This window comes from Heteronotia binoei, chromosome 18, assembly GCF_032191835.1.
Source record: "Heteronotia binoei isolate CCM8104 ecotype False Entrance Well chromosome 18, APGP_CSIRO_Hbin_v1, whole genome shotgun sequence".
Taxonomy (NCBI): Eukaryota; Metazoa; Chordata; class Lepidosauria; order Squamata; family Gekkonidae; genus Heteronotia; species Heteronotia binoei.
Genome location: NC_083240.1, coordinates 2,875,458 through 2,895,040, shown reverse-complemented (window position 1 = coordinate 2,895,040; position 19,583 = coordinate 2,875,458). Strand labels below are relative to the sequence as shown.

At 51.6% G+C, this 19,583-nt stretch overlaps 1 protein-coding gene across 1 annotated transcript in view; it reads right to left on the bottom strand.

Annotated features, from left to right (window-relative positions):
* The window catches only part of MICOS10 (mitochondrial contact site and cristae organizing system subunit 10), a 424,103-nt gene that overhangs the window by 191,385 nt on the left and 213,135 nt on the right, over nucleotides 1-19,583 (bottom strand). The gene's annotated exons all lie outside the window — the stretch shown is intronic.

Here is a 19,583-nt window from a genome sequence, read left to right as displayed (position 1 = left end):
CTTTCGCTGAAGGTTCAGGCAAGCCCCAAAATCCCTGCTCCCATCACCAAATTATAGAACCCTTGGCGACGACATTCTGAAGAATGTTGTGACTATTTCCTGGAGTGCCGGCTGCTGATTGGCTCCTTCCTTGTGGGGTTGCCATGGCAGCAGCCTCCCTCGCAGCAATCCCTGTGTAGACCTGTTGGTCCAACAGGATTCTGAGTTCCGGATCTGGCCCTTCTGTGTCCCAGAGCAGATGAAGTGGCTGCTGGCGATGTGGCTGTTCTGCAACTCCAGATTTTGGCGCCTGGGCCACGTTGCTGGTAAAGTCTCCCCCCCACACACACCCTTAGCTGACCCTGGAACCAGTTCTGTCTCTCTGAGGCTGCAAGAAGTCTGAGTCTTTCCAGTGGGGGAAAGGACAGTGCTCTAGGAGAAGCACCAGGGTGGGCCAGTCACGGGTAGACTGCCTCTAAACAGAAAGGCTGGACTGCTGAGAGACTCAGAGTTTTATTTCAAGGGCCAAAACCACTTCTTGTGCGGCTCTCAAAGCCCCCATCGCCCCATCAGCCAACTTGGAGAAGGCGTTTCTCTCTTTAAATCACTTCTCCAAGCCAACCGGTGGCTTGGAGAATGCATTTAAAGTGAAAGTTGCTTTCTTTCCACCTCTTCCTCCCCTTCTCATCTCCTTCCTTCCCTCCCTCCCTTCCTTTCTCCCTCCCTCCTGTCCATCCTTCCTTCCCTCCCTCCTTCCCTCCCTTCCTTCCTCCCATACTTCCTCCCTCCCTCCTATCCTTCCTTCCTTCCCTTCCCTCCCTCCCGTCCATCCTTCTTTCCTTCCCTCCCTCCCTCCCTTCCTCCCTCCCTCTCTCCTTCCTCCCTCCCTCCCTCCCTCCTTTCCTCCCTCCCTCCCTCCCTCCCTTCCTCCCTCCCTCCCTCCCTCCCTCCCTCCCTTCCTTCCTTCCTTCCTTCCTTCCTTCCTTCCTTCCTTCCTTCCTTCCTTCCTTCCTCCCTCCCTCCCTCCCTCCCTTCCTCCCTTCCTTCCTTCCTTCCTTCCTTCCTTCCTTCCTTCCTTCCTTCCTTCCTTCCTTCCTTCCTCCCTCCCTCCCTCCCTCCCTCCCTCCCTCCCTCCCTCCCTTCCTTCCTTCCTTCCTTCCTTCCTTCCTTCCTTCCTTCCTTCCTTCCTTGTAGCTCTCTAACATCTGACATGTATTCTGTGTGGCTCTTAAGTTCAGCAAGTTTGTCCAGCCCTGATCCGGTTGATGCCTGTGGGAAGCCAGTGGGGACAGGCAGTCCTCTTCTGCCGCTGAACCCCGTGCCACGTTAGGGGGTGCAGGTTCTGAGGCCCAGGCACCGTGCCAAGCGTTTGACTCTCTGCAGGGGGAAAGAGCATCCACTGGAGCGACTGGCAGCCCTGGATCTGTATGTGCAACTTGCAGAAACAAGCCCGCATCCGGCATTTGGTGGCCTGGTCTGCCAACCTCACCCTTCCCCTGGAGGCCAGGGAGTTTTGGGAGGAGAGGCCCTGTTCCCTGCAGGAGTGCCTCACGTGCAGGCCGGAGGAGTGTCCGGAAGACTCCGAGAGGTCCGGTTTGGTCCCGCCGTTTGAGAGTTTCCCACTGGCTGATCTCAGCGACTCTGAAATTCCTCTTCCTCCCAGCTTGGACTCGGAGTCGTACGACAGCCTCCCGGTGGTGGATGACATGGGAGAAGAGTAGGGAGGCCACGGAGGTGGCGCTGGGTGGCATGAGCCAGAAACCTCTCAGCTCTCCTGTTGCTGCCTGTCTGTGTGGGCATGGCTAAGCAGCCGCCAGAGAGCAAGAGAGGCCTGTGGCCGGAGGCGTGACCAAGAAGAGGGGCCAGCCTGGAGACGGGTGCTCTGAGCCCTTGCCTGCCACGCCAGCCTGGAGAGTGACTCCACAGCAATTTCAGCTGGGTGCCAATAAAGTTACAAAGCAATGCAGTGACGGGGCTTGTTTTTCACTTGGTTCTTAACCGTCTCTGATCCCAAGGCGTGGGCTTAACTGCAGCTAATGTTCATGTGCAAATAACAACAACCCCACCCCTTCAAAATGCCCACGAGGACATTAAAATGCATCCTTAGAATTATACTGCACCACCGTGTAGCCCAAGCTAGCCCTAAGAAAGAGGTTTCACAAAGGGTGTTTTCAGGTTCTGATTCCAGCCCAAAGGGATTGCTGCCGTGGGAAGGAATTCCACCAGCCAGTCACCAGTTATTCTTGTTTGGTACCAACTTGGAGGGCTACTGCTCCAAGCAGAAGGGCTACTCCTGATTAACTAGCCTCCAAGGGAGGAAAGGAGCATAAGTCTTCCTGTGTGCATTTGTGGTGGCAGGAAAGTGGAGGACAGAGATGGCTGAGAGAGCCAGTTTGGTGTAGTGGTTAAGTGTGCGGACGCTTATCTGGGAGAACCGGGTTTGATTCCCCACTCCTCCACTTGCAGCTGCTGGAATGGCCTTGGGTCAGCCATAGTGGTTAAGTGAGCGGACGCTTATCTGGGAGAACCGGGTTTGATTCCCCCACTCCTCCACTTGCAGCTGCTGGAATGGCCTTGGGTCAGCCATAGCGGTTAAGTGAGCGGACTCTTATCTGGGAGAACCGGGTTTGATTCCCCCACTCCTCCACTTGCAGCTGCGGGAGTGGCCTTGGGTCAGCCATAGCGGTTAAGTATGTGGACTCTTATCGGGGAGAACCAGGTTTGATTCCCCCACTTCTCCACTTGCAGCTGCTGGAATGGCCTTGGGTCAGCCCTAATGGTTAAGTGAGCGGACTCTTATCTGGAAGGACCGGGTTTGATTCCCCACTCCTCCACTTGCAGCTGCTGGAATGGCCTTGGGTCAGCCCTAGTGGTTAAGTGAGCAGACTCTTATCTGGGAAAACCGGGTTTGATTCCCCACTCCTCCACTTGCAGCTGCTGGAATGGCCTTGGGTCAGCCATAGTGGTTAAGTGAGCAGACTCTTATCTGGGAGATCCGGGTTTGATTCCCCACTCCTCCACTTGCAACTGCTGGAATGGCCTTGGGTCAGCCATAGTGGTTAAGTGAGCAGACTCTTATCTGGGAGAACCGGGTTTGATTCCCCATTCCTCCACTTGCAGCTGCTGGAATGGCCTTGGGTCAGCCATAGTGGTTAAGTGAGCAGACTCTTATCTGGGAGAACCGGGTTTGATTCCCCACTCCTCCACTTGCAGCTGCTGGAATGGCCTTGGGTCAGCCATAGCTCTGGCAGAGGTTGTCCTTGAAAGGGCAGCTGCTGTGGGAGCCCTCTCAGCCCCACCCACCTCACAGGGTGTCTGTTGTGGGGGAGGGCGATAAAGGAGATTGTGAGCCACTCTGAGTGGAGGGCGGAATATAAATCCAATGTTTTCTTCTTCTTCTTCTCAGACTTTTATATAAATATCTACTGCAGAGGCTGCCATCAGCTTTTGTTCTGTCCCACAAGCTACAATAATGCTGTTTAAACCTTCTGTGGAAATGTGAACCCAAACAGTTTTAGAATACTCCTTTTCGGCAGCATTCTGTTCTCCAGATAATTGGGAAGAGTGAGCTGCCTGCCTAAAACAAAAAGTCGTAAATGAGTAAACTAAGCTATCATTTGTTTTAAGGCAAATAAAAGTATTCGGATTGTCCTCCCCCCAAAGTGTGGTGGGATGAACTAAAAATTAAGTAAACCTGGTAAGAATATCTGTGCTTCTCTTCTCACAACTGAGAGGTAGGTTAGGCTGAGAGAAGGTGTGCCCCCCAAGGTCAATCTGTAAGCGTCAAAAAGGATATTATAGCTTTAGAGAAGGTGCAGAGAAGGGCAACTAGAATGATTAAAGGGCTGGAGCACTTTCCCTATGAAGAAAGGTTGAAACGCTTGGGACTCTTTAGCTTGGAGAAACGTCGACTGCGGGGTGACATGATAGAGGTTTACAAGATAATGCATGGAATGGAGAAAGTAGAGAAAGAAGTACTTTTCTCCCTTTCTCACAATACAAGAACTCGTGGGCATTCGATGAAATTGCTGAGCAGACAGGTTAAAACGGATAAAAGGAAGTACTTCTTCACCCAAAGGGTGATTAACATGTGGAATTCACTGCCACAGGAGGTGGTGGCGGCCACAAGTATAGCCACCTTCAAGAGGGGTTTAGATAAAAATATGGAGCACAGGTCCATCAGTGGCTATTAGCCACAGTGTATGTGTGTATATAACATTTTTTGCCACTGTGTGACACAGAGTGTTGAACTTGATGGGCCGTTGGCCTGATCCAACATGGCTTCTCTTATGTTCTTATGTTCTTATGTCATGGCTGAGTGGGAACTTGTGTCCAGGTCTCTTCTGAACCTCACACAACAATCAAGCCAATGGACTCTGGTCTGCTACACCTCTCTGTTGTACCCACAAAGCCACAGCATCCAAAACGCTAAAAGACAATGGTAGAGGCCTTTCCCAAAGCATAAAACTTGTCTGAAGTCTCTGTATTTCTGCAGAGCCAGTTTGGTGTATTGGTTAAGAAGAGTGCAAACTAATCTGGGAGAACCAGCTTTGATTCCCCCACTCCTCCCCCACATGTACCTGCTGGGTGACCTTGCATCAGTCATAAATCTGTCAGAGCTGTTCTCTCAAGAGCAGTTCTCAAAGAGCTCTCTCCTGCCTCACAGGGTGTCTGTGGTGGGGAGGGGAAGAGAAAGGAGATTGTAAACCGCTCTGGATGAAGGGCGGGGTATATATCCAATCTCTTTCTTCTTTTTCAGCATTCTAACCACTGTCCCACACTGTCTCTCACATAATTTTAAAAACAGTGAACAGTTATAGACAACCTTTTTCTTTTTGGTAACTGACCTTCCCCCATCCCTACCAGGGTCATTGAGGGTGTTTTTAGCTTTCTCAGAATGAGATACAATCTGACAGTATCATAATCACAAAACTACATTTTTGAGGTTTAGAAATACATCCTTCTGTCCGGAGCAAAACTCCTCTTTCCTTACTGCCAGATACCATTTTGTAAAAGCCAGACCACTATTGCTCAACAGTGCTGCCTACGGAGTCTGGGATCCTGGACCCTTGGAGTTCACACTAGAATAACCTATTAGTTCCTGCTCCATATTGGGCTCCTGTGCCAAAGTTAATCCTTTTATACAAAGGACAAACCGGTTTGGGTTGGGAGTTCAGAGTCACTAACTACTTGGAATTTTCTGATTGGCTGTGTTTGTGATTGGCCAGGAGATCAGCTGGGACCCCCACTCACGTCCAATGGGTGGGACTGAGACCGGCAAGAGAGATTTCAGAGAGACACAACCAAGACAGTGGCTTCACTTTCAAAACTATTTACTGAGTCTTGAAAATCATAGTGCAGAAACTCTCAAACATCTAACATTCTAGCGTACCCCAGGAAATCTATGCCCAAGCTCATCTCCTGATATGTAAGCTATCCACTGACCCTTATCCCTTATCTTCAGCTGAATCTGGGGTCCACAGGAGGTTAGGTAGGGATGAACAAGTCCTCCAACACCTTGCATTTGCAAGGAATTCTGCATATACTTTGAGGAATCTGCTAACATCTAGGACAGTAAAGTGTAACTAAGTAAATTAAGTTGTCTTCATGACATGAAAGTAGTGGTTAAGTGCACAGGCTCTTGTTGGGGGAGAACCGGGTTTGATTCCCCACCCCTCCACTTGCAGCTGCTGGAATGGCCTTGGGTCAGACATAGCTCTTGCAGAGCCGTACTTGAAAGGGTAGCTTCTAGGAGAGGTCTCTCAGCCCCACCTACCTCACAGGGTGTCTGTTGTGGGGGAGGAAGGAATATAAAGGAGACTGCAGGCCACTCTGTGACTGAGACTGAGGGTGCTGCTGCTGTTGTCGTCAACACCATGAAAACCAGTAAGTCCTCCAGAGACACCAGCACCCCCATCTTCAGGGTTCACTGCCTTCTGAACCTCACACAACAATCAAACCAATGGGGTGTGGTCTGCTACCCCTCTCTGTTGTACCCACAAAGTCACAGCATTCAAAACCCCAGACGACAATAGCAGAGGCCTTTCCCAAGGCATAGAGGCTGGTGGAAGTCTCCTCTACCTTCCCCTCCCACAACAAACACTCCATGAGGTAGGTGGGTCTGAGAGTGCTTTTATAGCAGCTGCCCTTTCAAGGACAATTCTACGAAAGCCCTGGCTGACCCAAGGCCATCTCAGCAGGTGCAAGTGGAGGAGCGGGGAATCAAACCCGGTTCTCCCTGATAAGAGTCCTCTCATTTCACCACTATGGTTGCTCCAAGGCCATTCCAGCAGGTGCAAGTGGAGGAGTGGGGAATCAAACCCGGTTCTCCTAGATAAGAGTCTGCTCACTTCACCACTATGGCTGACCCAAGGCCATTCCAGCAGCTGCAAGTGGAGGAGTGGGGAATCAAACCTGGTTCTCCCAGATAAGAGTCCGCACACTTAACCACTACACCAAACTGGCTCACAAGGAAAACTCCAAGAGCTATGGCTGCCCCAAGGCCATTCGAGCAGGTACAAGTGGAGGAGTGGGGAATCAAACCCGGTTCTCCCAGATAAGAGTCTGCTCACTTAACCACTATGGCTGACCCAAGGCCATTCCAGCAGCTGCAAGTGGAGGAGTGGGGAATCAAACCCGGTTCCCCCAGATAAGAGTCCGCACACTTAACCACTACACCAAACTGGCCCCAGAATGGACCTAGGAAGCAGCGCCAGACCACTGAGTTCAGGAGTTACTACTGACCCACCGGCTAGAGCTCCAGGCTTTCCAAAAGCCCTTCCAACTGCAGCTGGCAGGGGCACAAGCTGGGACCTTTCCCATGAGCTGTGAGCCAGACTTGGTCCCACTAGATCAGTATCCTTTGTTCTGTCTAGTAGAGCTTCTCATGTGCATTCAATATGGAAGCATAGGAGTGCAAATGTAGCCAATTTCTTACAAAATTATTTGGCAGCCTCTAAGGGACATTGGGTCCCTATCGCTTCAGATGTGGTGACGCACAAAGAACAAGCCAACCAGACGGGTGATGATGACACAATTGCTGCTAAGTGCTATCCCTCTTCGTGCGCAGGCATTGAAGCCAGCCTCAGATAAGGCAAACTCTCTCCCCTTCTGCAAAACAGCACTTTGGTGGAAAAAAAACAGAGAGAGGAAAGCCGATCTGGGATATCTGGGGTTTCATCTACTCTTAAATTCTTTTGAAACGATACTCTCAGCCATTTTCAATTCAGAGGAAATGCTATGACACATTCATTCTTTAAACAGCTGGTTTTTCTTTTTCACGCTTTTGCTCAGTCTCACTTTGAATTCAAGAGCAATGTTTCTTTTTTTTTTTCATGTAGAGGTTCCATTTACCAGACATCAGGGCTGCAGCCAGAAACGTTAACGGGGAAAGAAATTTGGGGGAAACTCTCTCTGTGTGGTGTGTGAGTATATAAATGGACATCAGCTAGACCCAACCTAACCAGCCTGGAATGTTTAGGCAGACCTGATTCATCATCTGAGTAACTTCTAGGCGCTGTATGCCTAGTTCAGTGGCTTCTGACTTCTAGACACAGGAATCTGCAGCTACCTCACCCCAAAACTGCTTATTTCTAACTATGTAGCTGGGTGAATAGATTGCTATCCCAAAGAGTTTCCTTCTAGTTTCACTACAAGTAAAGTCAGGGTGATGCAATCTTGCACCTTTTAAATAAAAAACCAGAAAGGATTCAGGAAAGGAGGCATTTCCCACCCAGGGTCACAAAACATCCCCCTCCCGTGGTTATGGTTTTGAGGGGTACGTGTTGCTTGGGGGTGGGATTTCAGTCCACTGGGGATCTCTGTGACCCATGCCCCTGGAGATGCAACATGCAGACATCTGCATCTTGAATCCTTGCAAGTCTGAGGTGGGAAACTGGTGGTTCACGCTCATGAAACCTCAGAAGGGGGAGGGGTAAAGTCTAGGACGGGGGGGGCCCAAACTGTGGCGCTTTCACACATAGTGTGGCTCTTGAAACCCCCACCACCCCATTCTCCAAGCCAAAGCAGCTGGTGACTTGGAAGACGCATTTAAAGTTAAAGTTGTTTCCTTTCCACCTCTCCCTCCCCATCTATTTTCCTTCCTTCCTTCCTTCCTTCCTTCCTTCCTTCCTTCCTTCCTTCCTTCCTTCCTTCCTTCCTTCCTTCCTTCCTTCCTTCCTTCCTTCCTTCCTTCCTTCCTTCCTCCCTCCCTCCCTCCCTTCCTCCCTCGCCTTCCCTCCCTCACTTCCCTTCCTTCCCTCCCTCCCTCCCTTCCTTCCTTCCTTCCCTCCCTTCCTTCCTTCCCTCCCTCCCTGCCTTCCTCCCTCCCCTCCCCTTCCCTCCCTCACTTCCCTTCCTTCCTTCCCTCCCTCCCTTCCTTCCCTCCCTGCCTCCATCCCTTACTTTCCTTCCTTCCTTCCTTCCCTCCCTCCCTTTCTCCCCTCCCTCCCTTTCTCCCTCCCTCCCCTCCCTCCCTCCCTCCCTCCCTTCCTTCCTTCCTTCCTCCCTTCCTTCCTTCCTTCCTTCCTTCCTTCCTTCCTTCCTTCCTATTCCTTCTCTTAAACGTCTGATGTTCATGTCTTGGGGCTCTCAAACATCTGATGTTTATTCTATGTGGCTCTTACATTATGCAAGTTTGGCCACCCCTGGTCTAGGAGGAACCTAGGAGAGTAAATATATGTAAATTATACCCCTTTATTCCAATTGCAGAATATACTGTTTCTGTCATAGAATGTGGATGTTTCTTCTGCCACACACACTGAGCCCTGTCTGCAAACATAAGATCAGGCCAATGGCCCATCCAGTCCAACACTATGTGTCACAGAAGAACATAAGAGAAGCCATGTTGGATCAGGCCAGTGGCGCATCCAGTCCAACACTCTGTGTCACACAGTGGCCAAAAAAACCCAGATGCCATCAGGAGATCCATCAGTGGGGCCAGGACACTAGAAGCCCTCCCACTGTTGCCCGCCCCCCCCCCCCCAAGCACCAAGAAGACAGAGCATCCCTGCCTCAGACAGAGAGTTCCATCTTTACTTTGTGGCTAGTAACCACAGATAGACCTCCGAGGTCTGCACAATTTCAGTGCTTTCATGTTTACTTGGAAGTAAATGCATTCCCAGCATTAACTGCTTTTCCAGCATCAAGTCAACCCATTGATAAGGGGCAGCATTGTCCAGCGTCTAGGACCTGCTTAATTTTTAACCACCAGCCATTCTTCCAGTTTGCAGGTAGATAAATGGCCTTCACTCTGTCTGAGCTGCTTCAGCTGAAGATGCCCTGAATTTGAACCCAAGACCTTCGGCAGACACAGCGGGTCACAAAGGTATTCTACCACTGAGCCACAGCCCCTCCCCATGGACAAAATGGATGATAAATAAGCTAAATAGATAAAGGCATCACTTTGCTATGTCTACCTTGGGTAAGGGAGAGGTCAGGCTAAGTGGATCTCACCAGATCTCAGAAGCTAAGCAAGCCCTGACCAGTATATGGATGGGAGACCACCAAGGAAGTCCTTTTCTCCCTTTCTCACAATACGAGAACTTGTGGCGACTCATTGAAATGGCTGAGCAGTTGGGTTAGAACAGATAAAAGGAAGCACTTCTTCACCCAAAGGGTGATTAACATGTGGAATTCACTGCCACAGGAGGTGGGAGCGGCCACAAGCACAGCCAGTTTCAAGAGGGGATTGGATAAACACAGGGGTCACTTTGTAGGAAAATAGGTGGTGGAGCTCATCCAGGGATTGTTATGCAGCTGCACCTACTATTCAATGGACAAGGTGGGGGGGGAGGAGGGGGAACCCTCAGAAAGGTTCAGGAGCTGTGCTCCTGTGAGCTCCGGCTGAATCCAAGGCTTGGATAAACATATGGAGCAGAGGTCCATCAGTGGTACTAGCAGCAGTGTATTGCTGGAACTCTCTGTCTGGGGCAGTGATGTTCTGTATTCTTGGTGCTGGGGGGGGCAACAGTGGGAGGGCTTCTAGTGTCCCGGCCCCACTGGTGGACCTCTTGATGGCGTCTGGTTTTTTGGCCACTGTGTGAGGCAAAGTGTTGGACCGGATGGGCCATTGGCCTGATCCAACATGGCTTCTCTTATGTTCTTCTGTAACACAGAGTGTTGGACTGGAGGGGTCATTGGCCTGATCCAACATGGCTCCTCTTATGTTCTTCTGTGACACAGAGTGTTGGACTGGATGGTCCACTGGCCTGATCCAACATGGCTTCTCTTATGTTCTTCTGTGACACAGAGTGTTGGACTGGATGGGCCACTGGCCTGATCCAACATGGCTCCTCTTATGTTCTTCTGTGACACAGAGTGTTGGACTGGAGGGGCCATTGGCCTGATCCAACAGGGCTTCTCTTATGTTCTTATGTGACACAGAGTGTTGGACTGGAGGGGCCATTGGCCTGATCCAGCAGGGCTTCTCTTATGTTCTTATGTGACACAGAGTGTTGGACTGGGTGGGCGACTGGCCTGATCCAACATGGCTTCTCTTATGTGACACAGAGTGTTGGACTGGAGGGGCCACTGGCCTGATCCAACATGGCTTCTCTTATGTTCTTATGTGACACAGAGTGTTGGACTGGAGGGGCCACTGTCCTGATCCAACAGGGCTTCTCTTATGTGACACAGAGTGTTGGACTGGAGGGGCCACTGGCCTGATCCAACATGGCTTCTCTTATGTTCTTATGTGACACAGAGTGTTGGACTGGATGGGCCACTGGCCTGATCCAACATGGCTCCTCTTATGTTCTTCTGTGACACAGAGTGTTGGACTGGAGGGGCCATTGGCCTGATCCAACAGGGCTTCTCTTATGTTCTTATGTGACACAGAGTGTTGGACTGGAGGGGCCATTGGCCTGATCCAGCAGGGCTTCTCTTATGTTCTTATGTGACACAGAGTGTTGGACTGGGTGGGCGACTGGCCTGATCCAACATGGCTTCTCTTATGTGACACAGAGTGTTGGACTGGAGGGGCCACTGGCCTGATCCAACATGGCTTCTCTTATGTTCTTATGTGACACAGAGTGTTGGACTGGAGGGGCCACTGTCCTGATCCAACATGGCTTCTCTTATGTTCTTATGTGACACAGAGTGTTGGACTGGATGGGCCACTGTCCTGATCCAACATGGCTCCTCTTATGTTCTTCTGTGACACAGAGTGTTGGACTGGAGGGGCCATTGGCCTGATCCAACAGGGCTTCTCTTATGTTCTTATGTGACACAGAGTGTTGGACTGGAGGGGCCATTGGCCTGATCCAGCAGGGCTTCTCTTATGTTCTTATGTGACACAGAGTGTTGGACTGGGTGGGCGACTGGCCTGATCCAACATGGCTTCTCTTATGTGACACAGAGTGTTGGACTGGAGGGGCCACTGGCCTGATCCAACATGGCTTCTCTTATGTTCTTATGTGACACAGAGTGTTGGACTGGAGGGGCCACTGTCCTGATCCAACAGGGCTTCTCTTATGTGATACAGAGTGTTGGACTAGAGGGGCCACTGGCCTGATCCAACATGGCTTCTCTTATGTTCTTATGTGACTCAGTGTTGGACTAGAGGGGCCATTGGCCTGATCCAACATGGCTTCTCTTCTTTTCTTATGTGACACAGAGTGTTGGACTGGAGGGGCCACTGTCCTGATCCAACAGGGCTTCTCTTATGTGACACAGAGTGTTGGACTGGGTGGGCGACTGGCCTGATCCAACATGGCTTCTCTTATGTGACACAGAGTGTTGGACTGGATGGGCCACTGGCCTGATCCAACATGGCTTCCCTTCTGTTCTTATGTGACACAGAGTGTTGGACTGGATGGGCCATTGGCCTGCTTCAACATGGCTTCTCTGATGTTCTTATGTGACACAGAGTGTTGGACTGGGTGGGCGACTGGCCTGATCCAACATGGCTTCTCTTATGTGACACAGAGTGTTGGACTGGATGGGCCACTGGCCTGATCCAACATGGCTTCTCTTATGTTCTTATGTGACACAGAGTGTTGGACTGGGTGGGCGACTGGCCTGATCCAACATGGCTTCTCTTATGTGACACAGAGTGTTGGACTGGAGGGGCCACTGGCCTGATCCAACATGGCTTCTCTTATGTTCTTATTCTATCACCTGCTGCTGTGTGCCCACCTGAGCGCTGAACCAGAGCTGTGAAACAGCTGCCTTCCGAATAGGGTTGTCAACCAACCCAGCCAAAGGTACCCCTGGCTAGTCTCTCTCTCTCTCTCTCTCTCTGCTTGACTTCCCGAAGGAAGATTTAAGAAGGGTGCAGTAGTCCACGTCTGCTGCAGGCTCGCTGGTGGCTGACAAGACCAATGCGGGACAGGCAGGTGCGGCCACAGTGGCTGCAGGGAAAAGTCTGATTTGGGGTTGGTGCTGTAGCAGTGCGATTCTTCCTCAATCTCCTTTTGTCCTCAAGACCAGCTATGCCTGCGTTCTCAAAGGAAGAGACAGCCTGGCGGATGGTGTGCCTCCATGCTTTGCGATCTGAGGCTAGGTCAGACCACTGGTGATGGTTGAACCCCTGGCTAGTAGTTGTGCCTTTAAGGGCTACTTGAGCGGCCCAATGGACAGCTGGAGATATTCAGCGGGCGGGGCTTGCCTGTCCCTTAAAGTGGGGGGGGGGGGCGCTAAAGGAAGAGCGGGCCGCTCTGCCTGGGGCGATGAATCCTCTGTTGCAGGCCGCCAATGCAAAGAAATGGGAAGGGACCCCAGCGCGGCGGGCTTCCAGCAAGTGCGGCTCTCCAGTTCTTAGTGTTTGGAGTTTCGGGTCTTTGGGGCGGGGCGCTGCGGTCGGCGGTTCTGACCGCAGCCGGAGGGAGGGCAGTGCCTCTCTCGACCGCTTTTGTCCCGCTGAGACCTTCCCAGCCGGAGCTGAGAGCAGCTCCTCTCTGCGCGTTGGCGAGGCTGCTCCGAGCGCCTTGGAGAGGGGCGCGCGCTGTTGGAGTCCCGGGGCAAGCGGAGAGCCTCTCGGGCAGGGGAGAGGCGGCCGTGCGCCATGGGGGTCGGCAGCCTTCCTTCGCTCTGGCTGCTCTGGCTGCTGCTTCTCCGGGGGACCTCTGCGACGCCTGTCCAGGTGAGGCGCAGGCGGGAGCGCACGGGGTTTGGAGAGCGCGCCCTAGGCGCACGCACGGCGGAGGAGGGAGGCTGCGGGAGAGGGCGGGTCGGGGGCGGGAGGCGGGCGCCAGTGGGGCTTTCAGGAACAGCCTTGAGCCTTTGCAAACTTGGTCTCGGCGCCAAATCTGAGCGGCCCCTTCGGAACGAGCTGGGAGAAACCTCTGTTTCCTTCCGCGGTTCTATTTTCGGCGCCGCTGAAGACTGCAGCCGGCTCTAGCGAGCTTGCTAGGAAGCCGGTCCCGTTGAACTGTGGGGGTGGGGGGGGGGGTGGGGGGGGACCAGGCCGGTCCCCAACTGATGTAGCTTCCCACGGAGGAGGGAGAGGATCCTGATAATGGAAATAAATACTCCTTGGTCGCAGGAGGCAAAAGGACTGTCCAGAGGACATATGAGCATCTGAAGCTGCCTTCTACTGAATCAGACCCTCTTTTCTTCATCCAAGTCAGTCTTGTCTACTCAGACTGGCAGCGGCTCTCCAGGGTCTCCAGCTGAGGTTTTTCATGGCTACTTGCCTGGGCCCTTTTAAGTTAGAGACACTGGGGATCGAACCTGGGACCTTCTGCTTCCCAAGCAGATGCTCTACCACTGAGCCACCGCCCCTCCCTGCTTGGCCACTGCGAGAGTCAGGAAGCTGGACCAGGTGGACTGCTGGTCTGATCCAGCAGGGCTCTTCTTATGTTCGTCATATTTCTAGACTGGTTCCATGTGCGGGTATCCAAAGGGGGTGTGTGTCTGATTGGACAGATCCTCCTCGAGGTCCCCTTTGAGTCTTTGCAGGAGGCAGGAGGGGTTCCCTGCCTGCCCCTCTGGGTCATGCTGTCCATTTCACTTAATGGGAAAGGACCTGCCGGAAGCAGGCTGGGCCAATAGCAGCTGTTTGTTTGGGACTGGAGCCATGGCCTGGGCAAGCCTGCAAATCTTCTCACTGCCGCCTCACACACACCCCCCCCGCACGGTGGAAACAGAGGAGATCCTGTTGGTGCTGCAGGGACCCCCTGAGCTCAGCTAGCTGCAAGGCTCTGCATTGAGGTTGAGCTGCTGAGACAGTTCTACCCTCCTTTTCTCCCTAATGGGAAACACAAAACAGCTTGCAATGTAATCTTTCCTCCCCCATCCATCCTCACAAAACACCCCTGCGACCTAAGGGCTGAGAGAGAGAGAGAGCTGTCACCCCGCAAGTGCCGATGGCAGAGTGGGAATTTGAACCTGCTTCCCTGAGATCTTGGTCCAATGCGCTACTCGTTATACCATTCTGGCTTTGTTCTGGTATTCCAATCCACCCCAGCTTCTCCGTCCACTATCAGGAGCCTAGGTCTGTGCTGCTGTATCACTGTGTGTGTGTGTGCGCCATCAAGTCACAGCTGATTTTTGGTGACCCCTGCAAGGTTGTCCAGGCAAGGAGGTGGTTTGCCGTTGCCTGTCTCATTGGAGGTCCTACTTCTGGGTCATGAAACTGGCTTTCCTTTGTCGTCTCCCATCCCTTGACTAGTCAGGACTAACTCTGCTTAGCTTCCGAGCTCTAATGAGATCAGGCTAATGGGGGCTCTCCAGGCTGCGGATGCTCCGAGGTTAAGATGACTTGGCAAAGGTGTCCCAGCGTGAAAGCAATCAGACTCCAAGCTGGAGACCTGGGTTCGATTCCCCACTCCTCCACTTGAAGCCAGCAGGGTGACCATGGGTCAATCCCAGTTCTCTCCGAACTCTCTCAGCCCCACCACCTACCTCACAAGGCGCCTGTTGTAGGGAGAAGAATGAAAGACAAATGTAAGCTGCTTTGAGACTCCTTAGGGTAGGGGAAAGTGGGGTACAAAAACCTATTCTTCTTCTGTTGGAACAGTTTCCTTCCCAGAAGAACTTGGTTTCTAGATGAGAGTTCAAGACTGGAGTTTGGGGGCACTATTTTGTGAGTATCTTTCTTCACTGAGGGAGTGGGGGGGCAGTTGTGACTTTCTTGTGTTGTGAGGGAGGTTGGACTAGATAACCCATGAGGTCCCTTCCAGCTCTCTGAGGTTTTTTTTTCCTCTTTAGGTGGTGATTTTTTTTTAAGCATGCAAATATTTCAAATACATTTTTTACCCCTGGAGGCTTTGCAATCACTGGACCCGAACAGCGTGTCCCCCTATCTGTATCATTCTTAACCGTTTTCTTCTTAATGGTTTTCTTGTAACAGCAGTGAGATCGCTACAGAGTTGATGGCCGTTTTGTCTCAGATGTGGTCGTGTGGTTTCTGCGAAGATAAGGGGTGGGAAAAATCCCTCTGCCCTCATCATTTTATGAGAAGAGCAATGGGTGCATTCTTGGCCCGCTGGGCCTGCAAATTCCTGTAGCAGCCAGCCAGAGCGTAAAAAGGAGCTTCATCACCCGTCTCTTTTCTTGGCTCCCCACTCATCTCGAGCCAACGTCAGCGTTGCTGGTTTCAGCAGCCTCAAAAGGATACTCAGGACTGACTCATTGGGGCCAGGTGGCTTGTCAGAGGGTAAATTTCCTGCACAAAAAGGTGTATGGGGTCAATGTGGTGATGTGCAAGTCCTGTGTGAATGGTCCCTGTGTGACCGACAACTTGTGCCTTGGTTTTGTTGTGTGTACAGCTGCTGCATTTTTATGCTCTCCTTCCTGGACCTCACTCGAGAGGAGGAGTAAATTCTGTTCCGTTCCTCCCTTTAATCTTCACAACAAGCTAGCAAAGTAGGCTAAGGGGGGAGAGAGAGAGAGCGTAAAGGGATACGTGTCTTTGGAGTAAAGAATCTGAACTATCATAAGAACATAAGAACATAAGAGAAGCCATGTTGGATCAGGCCAATGGCCCATCCAGTCCAACACTCTGTGTCACATAAGAACATAAGAGAAGCCCTGTTGGATCAGGCCAGTGGCCCATGCAGTCCAACACTCTGTGTCACTTAAGAACATAAGAGAAGCCATGTTGGATCAGGCCAATGGCCTATCCAGTCCAACACTCTGTGTCACATAAGAACATAAGAGAAGCCATGTTGGATCAGGCCAATGGCCCATCCAGTCCAACACTCTGTGTCACATAAGAACATAAGAGAAGCCATGTTGGATCAGGCCAGTGGCCCATGCAGTCCAACACTCTGTGTCACAGAAGAACATAAGAGAAGCCCTGTTGGATCAGGCCAAAGGCCCCTCCAGTCCAACACTCTGTGTCACATAAGAACATAAGAGAAGCCCTGTTGGATCAGGCCAAAGGCCCATCCAGTCCAACACTCTGTGTCACAGAAGAACATAAGAGAAGCCATGTTGGATCAGGCCAATGGCCCATCCAGTCCAACACTCTGTGTCACACAGTGGCAAAAGTTTTATATATACACACTGTGGCTAATAGCCACTGATGGACCTGTGCTCCATATTTTTATCTAAACCCCTCTTGAAGGTGGCTATGCTTGTGGCCGCCACCACCTCCTGTGGCAGTGAATTCCACATGTTAATCACCCTTTGGGTGAAGAAGTACTTCCTTTTATCCGTTTTAACCTGTCTGCTCAGCAATTTCATCGAATGCCCACGAGTTCTTGTATTGTGAGAAAGGGAGAAAAGGACTTCTTTCTCTACTTTCTCCACCCCATGCATTATCTTGTAAACCTCTCTCATGTCACCCCGCAGTCGACGTTTCTCCAAGCTAAAGAGTCCCAAGCGTCAGTACTGTTGAGGGGGTTGAACCAGCAGTGACCAACTAGGAAATGAGTCGGAAGGGCCATGGTGGTTCTCTCAAGGAACACGTCAGTCGATGCCATGAGCAGCGGCAGAGACAAAGGTAGAGCTAGGAAAGAGGTTGAAGATGAACCGGCAGGATTGCAATACTCTTTTGTAGTTCTCAGGTGTGGCCACGTTCCAAGCCCGTAGCCACAGAGGGGCCTGTGGAGGCACTGCCCCCCGACTTCTGGGCCAGGCCCCGTGACTTCAAGGGGGTCCTCTAGGGTGCAGCCTGCTTTTTTCTTTTCTTTTTTGCCAGAAGAAAGCTTATGAGAAGCGGCAAGCCCCACAGTGGGTGGGAAAAGGTGCCCCTGACTTCTTTTAAAATCCTGGCTATGCCCCTGCCCCATTTGGAATAGCATGTCCGTACTTGCTGCCTTGCCTTGCCTCAAAAAGGCTGTTGTGGAGCCGAAGAAGCAGAAGGAAAGACTAAGGAGGCTGGGGCTTTTCAGTTGGAAAACAGATGGTGGGGGGGGAGTGGGAGGTCTGGACAGGAGCTTATAAAATTATGCTGCCGAAGCTGGGGGTGGGAGGGTGGGGAGCAGGGTTCCCTCTAAGCTGAGTTAGGGTGAGCTAGCTCACAGTTTCCTAGCCTCTGGCTCGCACGTTTTGGTCTTAGCTCAGGAAAAACAGCCCCAGAGCAAAGTAATTTATGCAGGAGCTCGCCATTTTATTGCTAATAGCTCACAACTTTGTTCCAGTAGCTCACAAAATAGAATTTTTGCTCACAAAACTCCACAGTTTAGAGGGAACACTGGTGGGGCATGGTTAAAGGGAACATTTTCTTCCTCTCCCATAACACTAGAATGTAAGGGGCACATTCAGTGAAGCGGATGGGCCATGAATTCAGGATCAACCGCTGCATCGTGCAGGGTGGAACGGACCCAGAATGGGAACTCGCTGACACAGGAGAAGGTCAGGGCTGTTAGTTTAAGTTCCTTCCGCTACCTGTGTCATCTAGGTGCGCAGTGGTTTTAAAAACCCCTATTCATAGAGGAGCAATCCCATCAATAGCCGTGAAGCCGACATGGAATCTCCATGGCTGGAGGCAGCCTACCTCTCAATGCCAGACGCTGATGGGAACATCAGAGGAAGGCATTTGGGGAAGGGAGGAGGGGGGGGGGGTGGCTGGCCACTTTGTGAAACAGGCTGCTGGATTAGATGGGCCACAGAATTGATCCTGCCAGACTCTTCTCCATGTTTCTAAGGTTTCAGCAATGGAGTTTGGCTTCATGATGATGAGGGCATAATGAAGTCTTCTGGATGGGCATATTCTCCAGGGCTGCTGGAACTGGTCAGATTCTGTTAAGTTTTAAACACTCCAACTCTTCTCTTCCTAGAAGAAACCCTTTTGAAATTTATCCAACTCCATCTTCAGTAGGAGAGAACATAAGAGAAGCCATGTTGGATCATGCCAGTGGCCCATCCAGTCCAACACTCTGTGCCACCCAGTGGCCAAAAAAACCCAGATGCCATCAGGAGGTCCACCAGTGGGGCCAGGACACAAGAAGCCCTCCCACTGTGCCGCCCCCCCCCCCAGGCACCAAGAATACAGAGCATCACTGTCCCAGACAGAGTTCCAAAAAACCCTGTGACTAATAGCTACTGATGGACCTCTGCTCCATATGTTTACCCAATCCCCTCTTGAAGCTGGCTATGCTTGTAGCTGCCACCACCTCCTGTGGCAGGGAATTCTACATGTTAATCACCCTTTGCGTGAAGAAGGACTTCTTTTTATCCGTTCTAACCTGACTGCTCAGCAATTTCATTGAGTGCCCACAAGTTCTTGTATTGTGAGAAAGGGAGAAAAGTACTTCTTTCTCTGCCTTCTCTATCCCAGGCATAATCTTGTAAACCTCGATCGTGTCACCTCTCAGTTGACGTTTCTCCAACATTGAATAAATCTCACCCCATCAAATGTGCCCAAGGTATTTCTGTCCTGGTGACCTGGACTTGTGGCTCTGATTCTGTCTCCATCACCAAAGGGGGCAGGTCAAAGATGTGACTGCAGCTTCTGAATCAGTGGTGGACAATGGGTCAGGCGCTCACCTAAACCAAGATGATGAGCTTGTGGGGGTTTTTCCCCCCTTCTTCTGGCTGACTCAACATTCAGCTGTAAGTCAAACCAAGAAAAACAGTCTCGAGATGAAAGGGAGAAAGCAGACGGGAGATGACACTTCAAGGAAGAGCCGCGGCCAGGTAGCCACGGACTGATGGGGCAAAAGGTCATGCAGCCCTCTGCCCCAATGAACATCAGGCCAAACCCCTCTGGCTCAGGGCAAGTGTCCATCGAGACCTGCATCCTGATTCTGGCAGTAGCCAATCAGATGTTGCCCAGGACGCCCTCAGCCAGGGCACAAAGGAAAAAGACTTCCTTCAGCGCTGCCCCATTGCAGCTAGTGTTCAGAGATACACTGCCCCTGACTGTGGAGGCTCCATTTAGTACTGGCAGCTAGTAGCCATTGATTGACCTGTTCCCCCATGGATTCATCTTGTCCCCTTTTAAAGCCACACATGCTAGTGTGTCTTTAAGGCCTGGCGGAGGTTAGTTATCTGGAAGGCCTCTTGTACTCCTGCCTGAAGCTTTACGCAGCCAAAGTGCCTTTGAGTCTCACTCCAAGGCTTCAGAGTCTTTCCTCTTCAGAAGCTGGGATGTTCCTGTATGTTCCACGGGGCTGCAACTTTCCAGGGCTGGATTAACAATTAGGCCAAGCAGGCACTGGCCTATGGACCCCCATGCCTTGAGCGGCCCTGGACTGACATTTCCTCCCAGTTTT